Source organism: Geospiza fortis, unplaced genomic scaffold (genome assembly GCF_000277835.1).
Source record: "Geospiza fortis unplaced genomic scaffold, GeoFor_1.0 scaffold396, whole genome shotgun sequence".
In the NCBI taxonomy this organism is placed as follows: Eukaryota; Metazoa; Chordata; class Aves; order Passeriformes; family Thraupidae; genus Geospiza; species Geospiza fortis.
The window spans coordinates 505,268-520,651 of NW_005054345.1; the positions used below are offsets into that span (position 1 = coordinate 505,268).

The 15,384-nt window shown below is 35.7% G+C and overlaps 1 protein-coding gene and 1 long non-coding RNA gene across 2 annotated transcripts in view; both read right to left on the reverse strand.

The window, feature by feature from the left end:
* The window catches only part of LOC102041456 (BEN domain-containing protein 5), a 542,525-nt gene that overhangs the window by 492,461 nt on the left and 34,680 nt on the right, over window positions 1-15,384 (reverse strand). The gene's annotated exons all lie outside the window — the stretch shown is intronic.
* Window positions 6,046-7,223, reverse strand: LOC115948069. Its single transcript, XR_004081922.1, has 2 exons — window positions 6,731-7,223; window positions 6,046-6,438 (listed from the first exon to the last, which is right to left on the reverse strand). It is a non-coding gene; the product is annotated as an uncharacterized LOC115948069 (long non-coding RNA).

The window sequence follows — 15,384 nt, forward strand, 5'->3', positions numbered from 1 at the left end:
TAACCAGCCTTACAGATATATTTCTTCCAGTGCTTTACTGCCCAGGGGCTTTCCAAGGAAAATAAGAGGTCACAGTTTATACTCATTACTTTCTTTTTTATATCTTATGATTTTGAGATTACAGTTGATATTAATGGAAGTGGAGAATTAATGTATTGATAAAAGAGCATGTTTGGCACAGAGAATTCTTTGTGCACTGTTATTTCAACCTCAAGGTAGAATTCCATTGCTGTAAAAGAAGCTGAAAATTTGCACCTGGTATTTTACATGAGCCAGTAAATGCAGGCACATGAACTTGAACTGGCAAACTCTGGTGACTATATGGGTACTCTCACAAAAAACATCCCTCACTTTCAGATGGAAATGTAAATACTGTTCTGCATAAGTTCTAACAGGAATGAACAGCTGGGAGGCAGAATTGATGGTTAGTCTTAAGAACAATATTGTCAAAAGAACAAATGAGTCTTACATGGTTATTAGTGCATTTAGTTAAGAAATTGGAGGGCCTCAAACTTTCAGAGCACTAACATCTCAAACAGGTTTGCTAAAGGAATACTTTATTTTAAAGGATAGCTGGCCAAATTAAGGAATTTATAATAGCAGGGAATTCAACTGTCTACAATAGAAACTCTCTTCCTGTCCAGCATTGTATTATTTCTGTATATTTCACACAGCAGACTGGGTGGCAAAGGGATATTCAACCACTAACCACTAAGTTCTCATTATGTCCTACATTCCCTCCTTTCTCCAATTTTAACCTTTTAAAATTGAAGTCTTCAGCTGCAATTTTTTGTTTATCATCCCATTTAATTTTTTTCAGTTTAGAAGGAACTGATATAACATCCTACTCCACACTTAGGACTTTTTTATTTGATGTATATCTAAAGACACACAATAATCACAGGGGTTTTTTGATTCAGTAGCAAGACAATATTCCTGTATAGAAATGCCAAATTATTCTCCTATCTGACTGTGCTGTTGGGTCACGGAATCCTTCATGGAGACAAAGCAACTGCTTACAGTTAAATAAGCCTATCCAAATCATGAATATAATGCCAGGTTTCTCTAGGGACAAGAAAAACAATCCCACAAAAAGCAAAATTATAACGAGCAATGTGTTGGTTGAACTGCATTTCATTTTCCATTCAGTAAGCAGTCAAAATAGAAAAAGACTATTGTATTTGGTATGTAAATTTAAGGGAAAAAGCCATGCTGTTTTGACTCTATAATATGGATTATTTTAAACAAAATGGCAGCCATCACCAGGGTCTGCAGTATATTTCAAGCAGTACATTGTACAATATAGATAGAGTGTATATCATGTTGCTTACACCATACCATAAATGTGTGTAGGAATAACACTCTGGCACCTGGAGCCAAAATGATATCTCACGTTCTGTGGTGAGAATTTCTCTCTAAATAATATACACTTAGCAAAATACCATCAGAGAAGTATTTTCTACCCTGATGTTCTGCAAATTGAGGATTAGAAGTGATGCTCAGCCTTTCAGAAAGAAATTATTATCTAGTCATTAACTTTTCTTTTACCCTCCCTCTCTTCTTAAAAAAACAAAGTGTAAATGAAACTGTTTAAGAAATAACATTGCAAACAACTAAATGCTTATGCCCACACAAATGACTAAATAGGAAGGTGAAACATAATTATGTTCATTTACAGTCTGATTTCTGACATCAAGCACTGAGTGTGCTCATTCACTCTTTTATGGGCAAACACCAATTTTTAATTAATTCACTCAATTTGAAGAAACCAAGTCAAACTGTTGAACACATTCATAGCAATTATATTTTAAAACAACAGAAAGATAGTGAATATGCATCTTGTTTAAGTAAAATAGGAATCTCATTAACTTGAAAAAGATATTGCTCATCTTCAGAGAGAGGCAGATACAACAGTTACTTAAAAAAGGAAAAACTGAAGATTGGAAATAGTACAGTACACATAATATAAATAGAGATAGTGTCAATTAGGTGGGATTATTAATACACTGGCAACCGAGTCTGTGGAGAAAGACATTGTTGAACAATTGTGTTTGTTTGTTTCAGTATAAAAGTCAGATGAAATTACTTTTCAAATGCATTCATTTGACACTCCACTATTTCTGTAAGTACATTTGCATCTGCATGCCCCTCAATATTATGATATTTTGAAGAATTTTGTCTTCTCTCTGCATGCCCCTCAATATTATGATATTTTGAAATATTTTGTCTTCTCTCCTGTTAAGTACCACCTATCCAGAAGGTCAAGCATTATTCAGAAGGCTGCATGGAAGTTGAGCATGCAAAAATGGGCAAACACACTGCTCAAACTGCAGGACTTGGTATGTTTACAAAAGAAAGCTTTTATACACACTCAGCTAAATCTGAGTAGGCAGCCTTGGGAACCTGACCAACATGTTTCTAGGCTTTTAAATGCATTTGTAGCATGGGTAATGATGATGCATTCATTTAACATTTAGGTTAATGTATTTAAATAATTGGTGAGTTTGATGATAAAATATTTTTTTTTCATTTGCTCTAAGCACTACAAATATATCTAAAATAACTTTCTATGGATTTTACTGTGGGGCCAAATACATGCAACCACTGCCTCATGAGATAATTTACTTCTTACCCAAAACTTAATAATAAACACTTAGTATTGTATAATCTCAGCGAAAATTTGCACACAACTGAGCTTCAAATACAGTTTCAGACTCTTCATTATTCAATGTGCATCCATGATGCCTTTAATCAGAATAAGGTACTTGTAAAATGTGGACAATACAGACACCAATAAATCTTCACCATGTACAAAGCAAATCTTAGGGTAAAGGGTATAAAATTATTTGACTATAGATTTTTAAGTAAAAAGAAAAATTTGCCAAGGCAGAAGCCTTCCAATGTTTCTGTATTTTCTCTGTGACTACACCTTTTTTTCCTACAGTAAATTATAACCTCACATGAATCTCCTTCTGTTTGGTTTACCTGTTGAAAACATTTATAAAAATGCAATAAGAGGAGGCAATACAGTTCATTTACAGCCCAGCACTGAGGGATCTGTGATCCATCCTGCTCAAGCTGTGAGTAATAGCAATTTCTAAGTGAGGCCAGTAGTGTGCATGGTGCACGTCATTTTCTCTTCTTTCTAACATCACAACCTACAGCGGCTTCATAGATAAGAGAATTGTGGAAAACACACTGGCTTTGACTGGATGTCCCAGTTGAAAGCCCAGAGAAGGGTGGTGAATGGGTTACATCCAGTTCACAAGTGGTTTCCCCCAAGGGTCAGGGTTGGGGTCAGTTCTGTTTCATCTCTTCATTGATGATCTGGACAAGGGGATTGGGTGCACACTCAGTCTGTTCACAGGTAACACCAAGTCAGGCAGGAGTGTTGGTCTGCTGGAGGGCAAGAAGGCTCTGCAGAGGGATCTGGACAGGCTGGATCATTGGGATGAGGGAACTGTATGAGGTTCAACGAGATAAAGTGCCAGACCCTGCGCTTGGATCACAACAATACCTGGCAGTGCTACAGGCTGAGGGCAGAACAGCTGGGAAAATACCCTTGAGGGGCTGGTCAGCAGGGGCTGAACATGATCCAGCCGTGCCCAGGTGGGCAGGAAGGCCAGTGGCACCTTGCTGTCCCAGCAATGGTGTGGCAGCGGAGCAGGGCTGTGACTGTCCCCCTGTCCTGGGCTCTGTGGGGCCACACCTCGAGTGCTGTGTCCAGCTCTGGGCCCCTCATGCCAAGAGTGACACCGAGGGGCTGCAGCGAGCCCAGGGAAGGGCAGCGGGGCTGGGGCAGGGTCTGGAGCACAGGTCTGGGGAGGAGCAGCTGAGGGAGCTGGGGGGGCTCAGCCTGGAGAAAAGGAGGCTCAGGGGTCACCTTAACAATCTCTAAAATTACCGTAAAGGAGCTTGTAGCCGGGTGGGTTTGGTCACTACTCCCGAGTAACAAGCAATAGGACAAGACAAAACAGCCTCAAGCTGCACCAGGGAAGGCTTAGGCTGGATATTAGGAAAAATTTCTTCCCTGAAAGAGTTGTCAAGCCCTGGACCCGGCTGCCAAGTCAAGTGGTAGAGTTGCCATCCCTGGAGATATTTAAAAGAGGTGTAGATGTAGTGCTCAGGGACATGGGTTAGTGGTGGGCTTGGCAGTGCAAAGTTAATGGCTGGACATGATGATCTTAACGGTCTTTTCCAACCCAAACAATTCCATAGTTCTATGGTTTCAGTCTTGATCACCAGGATCCCTACTCTAATCATATTAACTATCACTTTTAAAAAGCAAAATGTTGTATGATCTGTGCGGCCTGACCAAACAGGCACTCAGAAGAGAATGTCAGATATTCTTTCACGTTTGAACTAACATTTTCGACTGCTGCATGTTTAGACACAAATAAAATGTTAAATTAATGTAGTTTATTTACACAGGTTGATGCAAGTATGTATGTAAACCAATGGGCACACTGTAGCATTAAAAAAACACTCCTCTTAAGGGAACTATGAAGAAAAGCTTTATTTAGCACAGCAGTAATTTATCCTCTAAACAACTTCACACAGTTAGAGGGAATAAAGTGAAAAACAAAGGAATATAAATGATTAAAAGCTATTTGCTGTGATACTTCACTAGAAATGAAGAATATAGAGGGCAAGAAATTTCCAGTCAGGACAAAAGGCTTTTTAAATCTTTTAAATCTTTTGTTGTGCCTGTGACTACAGGTTGAAATGATTGATTTTCCTCTATGACAGTGTCTTAAATTGTGTGTCACATAGTCAAAATTTAAAGCTTGATAGGTCCACAGAACAGTTTTAAAGTCATTCAAAGAAGCTCAAAATTTAATTAGGAAAAACATTAGACCAATTAAGACAAAATGGTAGTATAAAATATTAAGGTAAAACATGTATTAGTGTGACATTTGCATTTTTATGAAGTATGAATCACAAAGAAATAAAAACTGCTGCTAAATTTCAGTTAAGTCCCTTTTAAAAATCTTGTTTCCATGGCAATGCTGAGGATGTAAGATATGGATTTTTTATTTAAAAAAAAAAAAACAAAACACAACCGTTTAAATGAGAAATAGCAACATCATGGCCTCCTTTCAATTTCCTAATATGCCCAAGAGGCACAGAAAATAAGTCACCAAGACATCAATGCCAGGAATAATGCAGGAGGACAGACCCCTCCTTATTCCACTGGTTTGCAGTATGCTGCTAAATAAACACATTCACCAGTGTAATTCTGCTGCAAACACACTAATTGTTAGCAGGCAGCAGTATTTTTGCAATCTGAAGGCCTAGTAGAGCCCATTCAATCAGGAAAGCTTAATAACAGCACTCATTACCAAGATGAGCTGAAATTCCACTACAAAGGCTACCTATGACAAAAGTAACCAAGTGATTATTCTTTTACATTCCAGATCTAAGAAAAGTTGCTCAAGTCTCTAATGAGTAATCAGGGATTGAGGTTTCTAGGCTACAAAAATCCTGTTATGGCAAAAAAGGCAGAAACCTAACACCCAAATCAATACTGTATTACTCTCTCCACAGGCAAGAGCTGCTGGGTCAGGAAAATCATGAAAAATTCATAGTGAAGGTGGTCAAGTCATCCATAAGATAGAGAAAATAATGCTATATCTAAAGATCCCTTGAGCAATCGAAGACATTTTATAGATTTCACCATGGATAAGTGCTGGTTTGTCTCATCTATGTACCTTAATACTGTTCCTCTCTTATTTCTAACAGTAAATGAGGATGGTCTGGTCTATATTTACTGCCTTTCCTATTTACTTTATTAATTTCTCTGCCTTTGTGCTCCACTGTTGTTGCAACAGCTACCCTCAAGAGAATTCTGAGTCACTCCTGCTAGAAGAAAAAGCAGGTAACACATCTTGGAGGAGTCCTCCATCTAAATTCCTCAGCAGGGATGAGCTTAATTCAGGCTAGGAGAAAAAGTTAGGAATGTCCCTCTCCTTTCTTGTGACATCACTTCTGCCAAAGGGGAGCAAGCAACAGCCTTCATTTTTATCAAGTCAAAACTCTCAAGCATAAAAAAGGAAAATACAATTTTATTTAATATAAGGGTAATAGAAGGAAAAGAAGTGTTTCAGGACACAGATATGGAAAAGATTTGAGTATGATTAATAACTGGGTTTGCACATCTTCATTCCTCCTGCAGCATCAAATTTATGTCTAACAAAACAACAGTAAAAAAAAGTAAAATGGCAAAGCAGGTCCCCCTGTACAATATATAATAAAGTAAGTAATAAAAAGGAACTCTAACAATAGCAAGAAGTGATAGAAATCTAACTGCCAGATAGAAGACACAGCACTTTACAAAGGTTCATAAACATTTCTGAAAAGCTGGGAAAGGCACATTCTTCCACAATGCACAGAAATCCAAAGCTTTCCATTAGGATGAGCTGCACAGTTATCCCACACCTGTAAAAGATTTAAACATTCTATGATTCAAGACACAAGACACTTTGTGGAAAATGGATATAGTCATGATTAAATCTGTTATGCCAAAATAAGACAAACAATGTAAGAAAGACTGTGCATCTCTCTGCCACTGAGGAAAAAGAATTAAATTAAGGATGAAAACTGCTAGTCCATTTTGTCAATTGTCTGCAGGATGCAGCACTGTCTCCTGTTCTGAAACAGCAATCCCTATCTAGTGAGCCATTTAAGAAACTGTTAAAGTTTTTTATTGGGTTTAAAAAATATTATTCACCTGTGAATGTAATTGTCCAAGTATATTGCCGCTCCAGATACACATTAGACTCAATCATGTGCAAGTTCTTGGAATAATCTAGAATATAATGAATAGAGGGGCAAGACATGTTGTCTCTTAAACCTGAATGTGCAGGACATTCACCTAGAACATTAATAAACATCTCTGGCCTTGTTATATAATGCCAGTCAAGGACCCAGAGAACAATTCCATGCATCAAATGTATTTCATGTTTTTACTTTGGATTCTTTTTCTTTAGGAAAATTCTGAAAGAATATTGGAAGCAAAAAAGCAGTAAAAAATTAATTTGGACAGTAGTGGGAGACTTAGCTCTGAAGTTTTATGCAATTTTACTTGAAAGCACATGAGAGAATTTATAGAGATTGGTGCCAAGGAATATAAAGGCCAACTTTCCAAGGTGCTAATAGTACTGAAATGTCACTAAAGTCAATGGAAACTCTGGTTATTTTGCACTTCTTAGAAAATGTTTGAAAATAGCAAGCCCATAACAGGGACCTTGTGAAATCACTTGTGGCACCTGTATTCCCCTAGCAGAGCAAATATCAGCACAGAAAGCAGAGATTAGTTTGAAGGAGAGGGGTGAAATCAGCTGCAAGGAAAGAAAGGACTCATTATTAGCATCATGTAGCACGATCAGGCAGTATGTATTCACACCACGGGCCAACACCACAGAAGATGACCCATGTTAATATGTGCCACCAACACACTGCTGTATGAAAAAGTGTTCAAACAAATTCACCAATGATTGCTCTTGAATGGTAGATCAGAATATTTAAGGTTGGGGTCTTCAAAAAAGTTTCCCAAAGGAAACAGGTTTTCTAGAGAATGACACAAAATGTCATGAACGCCAACATTTCTGGGGCTGCCAGTACCTCACTATACACGGATTATTATTTTCACCTAGTTGAACATAGCAAAATGTTACCTTGGTGAGATGAGAGTAATGGAAATCTGGTGCTTCAGTGAGAGCCACGTGTGGGGCTGAAACACTGATTTTTGTCAGAGGTCTCCATTGCCACCAGCTGAACTCTGCTGATTCCAGAGTAACCCAGCCTGTGGCCAGGTTGTGCCTCGAATGCCTTATCCAGAACTTTCCATTTACATGGCTTAGGTTTCAAGTTCTCTGGGTAAAAACACTTGGAAGAGTAGCACAAAAGATGCCACTTGTCTTATTTTAGCTTATGGGTATTTATTATGTATTAGCATGGTTATTTTGCATGGCAGACAGAATTTTTCTTTTTTTCTTTTCTCTCCACAGAAGTTCACTAAAATATTCTGTTCTAAGACATTCTTATAATAGCACACAGATACAAAAAATATAAGTTTCATTAGAAAAGAATGAATGATTGGGAAAAGGAATACACTATTTAAATAAACAAAACCAGTGTTTCTTGCATAAAGATAAGGATACTCCCTAGGAGAATGTTGAAAACTTTGCATTTGTTCTTGTTAATTATACACTTTATCTTCAAAACCAGGAAAAATTCAAAATATTTTTCATTAATTTTCCACATATATATAGCACATCTATTAATAAAATAATCTTTGGGTGTAGTAGAATACATTTTACAGCCTGATAAGCATTGCATTACACACAAAGTAAAATGGCTGTATCATTTACTGTGCTCCTCTCAGTTAATACCTGTAACAGCCTGCATCTTCTCACAATATTCTAACTTTACATTACTACAAAACACAATTTCATAAATTGTAAAGGTCTGTACAAACAAGGAATGTACTTTAATACAGAAAACTTGACACTATCACTGTACTTTTCTTCATAAATATTCTTTTCTTTCTTTGACATTTTTTTGGCTTACACAACAGGGTGCCAAACATTTGTGACAGCTTACAATAGAAAAACAATATTGCTTTTAGTTAACAATGTTAGCTATGAATATATATTGACAGCATTTTCACTGCAGATTTGCTGCCAACATAATACAAAGCAAATAGCATTCAATATGTTGGAACACTCAGGGGAATTAAAGAGTTTCAAAAACAAATTTATGGCATTAGGTGCTGAATGCTAAATCTAATGAAAATGCAAATTCAGAAGTATCTCCTGAACATACTTCATGCAAAGGAACACAGTTTGGCAAAGTGATAAAATTAAGATTGTTTAAGTCAGGAGAAAATTATGTTAAAATGCCTCTGCTTGTTTGGCTTTTTATAAAGCCAGTTTTACCACAAAGATTAATTTTTTTCCAAAATTCTTTCTGCTTTTCTTCCTTGAAGTACATCAGAGAGAGACCATAAAAAAACCTCTGAATTCAGAATGCTCCCAAATGTTTTGAGAAAATACAACTACATCATTTTATAATTTTAATATTTGTAGCTTCACTACTAGTCACATACAAACCCAAGCATCGCTGTTCCCTTGAAACAACAGAAGCTGAATTTTCCATCCAAATCTGTACATTTATTATCTACAAAACAAGCAAAGGAGTGCATAGAAATTATCATTTAAATGTCATAAAATACAGTAATTTACTGCAACATTGTAGTCTCGTCTCCTATATATTAACATGGATTTTTAAAACCAAACATTTCTTGACCGTACATTATACCTGAACTGACACTAATATTTTTTAAACCATTTACAAAGCAAATTAATGGAAGTTAACAATACCACAATGCCAAGAAAGCAAAAATTGATCAGATTTTGTAGCTGTTGAAATAATATTTTTTATTAATTTTTAGGTGAACTTGATGTTTATCATGACCGAAACATAACAAGCTATTCAACACTTATATCTAACAGTCCATAAAAATATTATTTAAGTTTTAAAATAACTTGTTTAGATAGACAAAAAATTATAGTGTTATAAAAACAAATTCTTCATAGGTTGCACTCTGGTATTTGTGAAGGCACTTTGTACTCTCTAAATAACAAAGAAATAGAAAACGAAAAAGGAAAAAGTATTTGTAGAACAATATTTAGGTTTAAGCACTGACGTGTAAAATTATTATAATCCACAATTATCAAACTCACTATAAGACACAGAAATTTATTAATTTCAGGTTTATTACAAAGCTGAATGAAGCACATTTTAGGATTAAGCTTGGCCATCACACACAGTTTTCCATGAGGCTCATACTACTTGCATTATAGAATAGCCTAAACTGCAAAATTATGCAGTACTTCCCACTCTGGTGAGAGAGCCACAACTCCACATTTAGATCTGCAAAGGAAAATGAGGAAATGCAAAGCTTCCCTTTTGCTAAGCTATGAATTTCAAAACGTGCTTTCGAGCTCACCCAGTGCAATATGGACCCGTGGTCTCCAAGCACCAAACGAGCTGATTTTTTAGAAGCTGAAAGACTGAAACTGGTGAGGATGGAATAAACACAGTTAATTTGTTAACGTCTACTCTGTCTCTTTTCACTAACTGTCAAGGAAATCATATTTTACATTTTTTTCAGTATGTGCTTGGAAAGGATTTCCCAGTAACCTACACTCAATCTCACTGAAGGGTGACAACAGAAATCAATATGTGTCTCTGAAGAATAATCTAGCCAAACATTTACATTTAGAAAATTCATTTGTATCTATGCATGAGAAATTCCTGGCAGAAAAAAAAAAAATTATCTCCCTGCATATATGCTATCTCTTTTTATAGGCTGATTTTTATAATGAACAGGCTTTAAATCAATAAAATAAATATATATAACTCCATGTAAAATAATACTGGGTTATTTTGACCTAGGTAGGTAGCTTTATTAACCTCTGGTTCAAAGAAATCCTTCTGCAGCCATAGGGAAGAGACAACCCACAAGGAACAGCTATTGTAGTTTCATCCTGGATATTCCAAAGCCATGGAATTGCCATTCCACATGCCTGCCAGGAAGGATATTCGGTTTAATCTGGCTATTGAGCTGATTCTAAACATAACACTGGAGGTACTCAGCATCACTGTCAAATTTGCAGGGCCAGGGAATGCCCTGCCATGGACCCCACAAGACTCTGTAGGGCTCTGATTGTGGGATTAGTTTTGCCCACAGCACTCACAGAAGATCAGAACACGAACACACAACAAAGTGCAAAACTGCAATTCTGCTTCCCTGCATCACCCCTGAGTATGACATGGCCCTGCATGAAACCATGCAAAGGGAAAGGAAAACCTGCTAGGAGAATCTGCACATCGGTGTAATATTACTTTTACAAATTTCTGTGAAGCTTCATGAGAATTTTCAGGGGGACAATGAACACAACACCCTCCAAAAATTATGCTGCACAATTAGAAAATTAAATAAGTGTTCTGTAGAGCACCATCAGTTCAAGACAGGTAAAATTGCCATTCCAATAAAAGCTTGTTACAATGTTCAAAGTTAAGGCTCTGAATTCATGCACTTTGGGGTTTATTAGTAGGACAATAGATTATTAAGTGGGCAAAAATTTTGGTAGTACTGCTCTTCTCAAAGTTGAAAATTATAATAAGGAAGTGGTCGTCCAATCTGTTGTCTCTTATCTTGCAAAATTATTAGGGAAAAAAGAGAGTGGTAAACAGGAGCTTCAACCCTGTTCAGTGACTGGCTTAGAGAAAACAAATATTTTGGGCAGATTATTTGTATTCCTTATGCCAAGCCACTAAAAGCTTCAGAAAGATTATCCTTTCTATTACAATGTAAACGCCATTCAACAACATGCACTAGATTTAGCAGAAAATACATGCAGTTGTTTTAAATCTATGCTGAATATGTTCCACTGTATATACATCCTCTAGTAAAAGGAGTAATAAAAAACTCATTTCTACTTGAAAAAACCTGCCGAGTTTTAGTTCCTACATAACATAATGCATATTTAGACTATCATATTATTCTGTAAAAGATGTCCAAACAAGATGATTTGATGTTGGAATAGTCATCTCAGAACAACCAGAGCAATGTAAGGTAAAATAATTGTCAAGTCAATCTCTAGCTTACACTTTATTGCAGAAATAAATTGAACTCTGCTCTAGCTTTTTGACACGTAATTCTGATACTAATGGGTTCAAATCCATTTCTCTTTGCTCTCCTTCCTAACAGGAAGCCTTATGTAATACTGTGTCAGAAATCTACCAGTTACTGGCTAATGTTTCCCTTAAATAAAAAGTCTCTGCCTGTAATAGTATTAACAGCTGCCATCAGTTTACAGTAATGAGCCACAGTTCATCATGGTAGTGCTACTATGAAAATTAGAAGCTTCCATGGAGCTTCTCAAATCACAAAAAAAATTACCAGAGCCATCCTGAGCTGTGGTGTAACAGCAGATGTTGCCTATCCAGGGTATACAGGTCAGATCCTAAACTGGGGGAACTGTATTCAATCATCAGAACCACTCAGCTGATTATTCTGCATTCTGTATATAAAATACAGCAGCTCTGTGTTAAGAGTCAGTTTATAAATCCAGTGTTAATTTTCCTTAATTTCTCAAAGCAAAAAAAAAAATGCACAGTAATTTTACAGAGTATTTCACTTCTTCAATAGATAAATTAAAACATTTTTTCCTGGAATAAATGTAATAATTTTACTATATATAATGTAATATCTCAGGTAACCTATACAGTTTTCCACTTTCAATTAACAGGAAAAACAAACAAAGAAATAAACAAAAAGAAAAGTAGCTACAAATCATGGCATTTTAATTTTAAATTGAAAGTGGATATCTTAATGTGTGATAGCTCCAGAGTTTTATAAACTAAGCATATACTTGTGAGCAGTATAGCAAAGGAACAAATATTTAATTGAGATGAGGATGGAATTTTTCTGCGGTATTTAGCACTGTAGGAACTTTGCTCCCTCAGAAATCAATGGGAGACATGAATTATTCTGAATTTTTAAAAATTAAAAATTATTCTGAATTTAAAAGATAAAAGGAAAAGTTCAAAACATTTCATCTTCACTTCTTCGATGTATGCTTCTACATTCTGATATAAAGACTTTTCAGTAATAAAAGGAAAATGAAACCAAATTTGCATGGAAGACAATTCACTCTGGAACTAAAAAGGGGAGTATTTAATCAGAAATCAAAAAGGTTTTAAATTGAAAGAAAAGTAAGCATGTCACATCACTGACATCAAGATCATCACAGCGCTGATTTTGTTGATGACATCTATAATGTATTTTTGACATTTTGAGTGACAGATGCCACCACCATAGGAAATTAAACACACCTGGCCATTAGTTTCCTGGAGGCAAAAGGTAGAGCTAAATCTGAAGAGTACAGTATGTGTGCAATAATTACTGAACATTGGAATCTGAAATGTTCTTACAGACACCTGGAACAGAGAAAGTTTATGAATTTAACACTGCCTTGCCAAGAGTGAATATTGCACCAGGACAGAGGTTGTTCTGGTAATGCTGACTGTTTCCCCTGTTTACCAACCTACCTGCATTCATCACTTTTAAAGGATGATACCTGTCATGACAGCTTTGGATAATTTCATGGACATGCACACTATATTGCACTTACCAAAGTTTCACATGCACCCTCAATCTATTCCAAGCACAACTGAATTATTGATCCAAAATAAAATTATATGTACTTGAAAGGATTCCAACTTGGAAGAATCATCATTTATAAATCTAATTTTATACATGACCAATACAGGCACAAGTTTCCAAAATGGTAACATTATTTTTCTTCAAAACTGCAGTATGTTCAATAGATTTTTCTTTTTTTAAATGTTGAGACACACATGCAATCTATTTTAAATGTCATCGCTTTGTTTCTTATTTAACTATCATTTCATATGGCTTCCTCAGTAAGTAAATGATTACCTCAACTGCTATAGGTATCATCTAACCCTGTGCACTTTTGACTTAATGATAAAATTGTACCACTTTCCAACACAGGGATCAGTAAAACTACTTCTAAAAATACAAAGGCTCCTTTGAAATAATCCATTTTAATTTTTAATACAAATTTCAGATAATTCAAACCCTTGCCTCACAAAAAGTAACAGGCTCATATTACCAGGTGCTATGGTACCACAAGGTCTTACAAAATTTGCATCATGATTCTGCCTCCATCCTTCTTTTCCCTTTTATTTTTTCAAGTTGAAGGGCATGTACAACTCAAATAAATAATCTGCTTACCCTGTAGTAAAGCTGCTACTAAAAAGTTATTATCCAAATGCACTCACCTCAGCCTCTCGTGCTTTCTAGGGAGATAGGTGTAGATTTATGCACCTGTTTATTAATAAAATATACATATGCACACAAACACAGCTTTAAGGAACTTGGCCAGTGCAGGATATGCAGTGCAACATTGTCATACACAGGGATGCCATCGGATTAAACAAAAACCGACCTAAAGTCCAGATTTTTGCTGCTTCTAAATTCTAAAAGGAATCCCAAAGGATACAAACACATAACTGATTTTGCTCAACTGTTGTCGTATTTCCTAGTGAACACCAAAGAATTTTCACTGAAATCATTCTCTAATTGAGATTAATTTTTTTTATTTGATTTTTCCTGAGGAAAATGTTTCAAGACATCTTTGAATCCTTTTTAATCTTACAAAACTGATTATAACTTCAACCTTTATGCATTATTTGCCTTTCTCCAAGGAAAAATAAATCATGATATGATATGATATGACATGATAATGATGAATGATAACGACTGGCAAACCCAGCAGCCTTAGATGCACACCAAAGTTTAAATTTTAACCAAGTTCAGCCACAAGAATTGAAATCCACTATTTGATAGCTAAGAGAAAAGGAAAAACTTCACTCATATATGAAACAAATAAAAATTTGATACTGCTCTAACTAATTCAATACTAACACTACAGTAAGCAGGAAATGAAAAGGTACAGCAGTGGTACTACTCACAGTTACACCTTGAAGTCAAAATGGGAATGCGAGCTGGTAGTGTCAGCTGGGTTACTGATATCCATTTAACCTCCTAAATATAGATGGTTTTCAATAAAAGTATCAGAACTAAGGAAACAAAATAAATTCATATGACAAAACAAAACTGGGATGTGAAAAACATCAGGTTTTGCCTACCTGTGTAAACGGTGACTAAAACACCAAAATACAGGAAGAGTTGGACATCTCTTTCTAGAGTGCTAAAAATTCACATAAAAGTACATAAAGATGGGAACAGCTGAAGGCTTCCTAAACAGGGAAAAAGTCAAATAATTCAAAATTTCAAAAATCCAAAAATTCAAATTCTAGTGATTTTCCTTGCAAATTATTATAAACAGCTATTTGGAGAGATTACAGGAGCTGACCAGAAGAGGATTAATAAATTATAATGTAAATTATTAATAAATGAGTGATGTATACCTAATTTATTAAGAAGGTATAAGCAATGAAACACACTAAAGAAATTATGCATTTAAGGTTGGTTAGGAATTGTTGCAAAAAAATGCTTTATTCATTCACTCCAAATGTATTCACTCAAAAATTTCAAATCTGTACTCTTTCATAAAAGCCTGCCCTTTTACATATGCATTTTCCAAAGCTAGGTAAATGCAATATAGCCTTTAATACACAGTAAAGAAAATATCTGTCTTCTCAAATGAGAAGCTGGAAAGAGTATAAGATGTTATAAAGCATCTTGATACCAGTAACTGAAATCCCCAAATGACAGTAGAGCAAAGCATGTCTGCTTAAGAAGAAGAAAGTAACAAGGTAGCC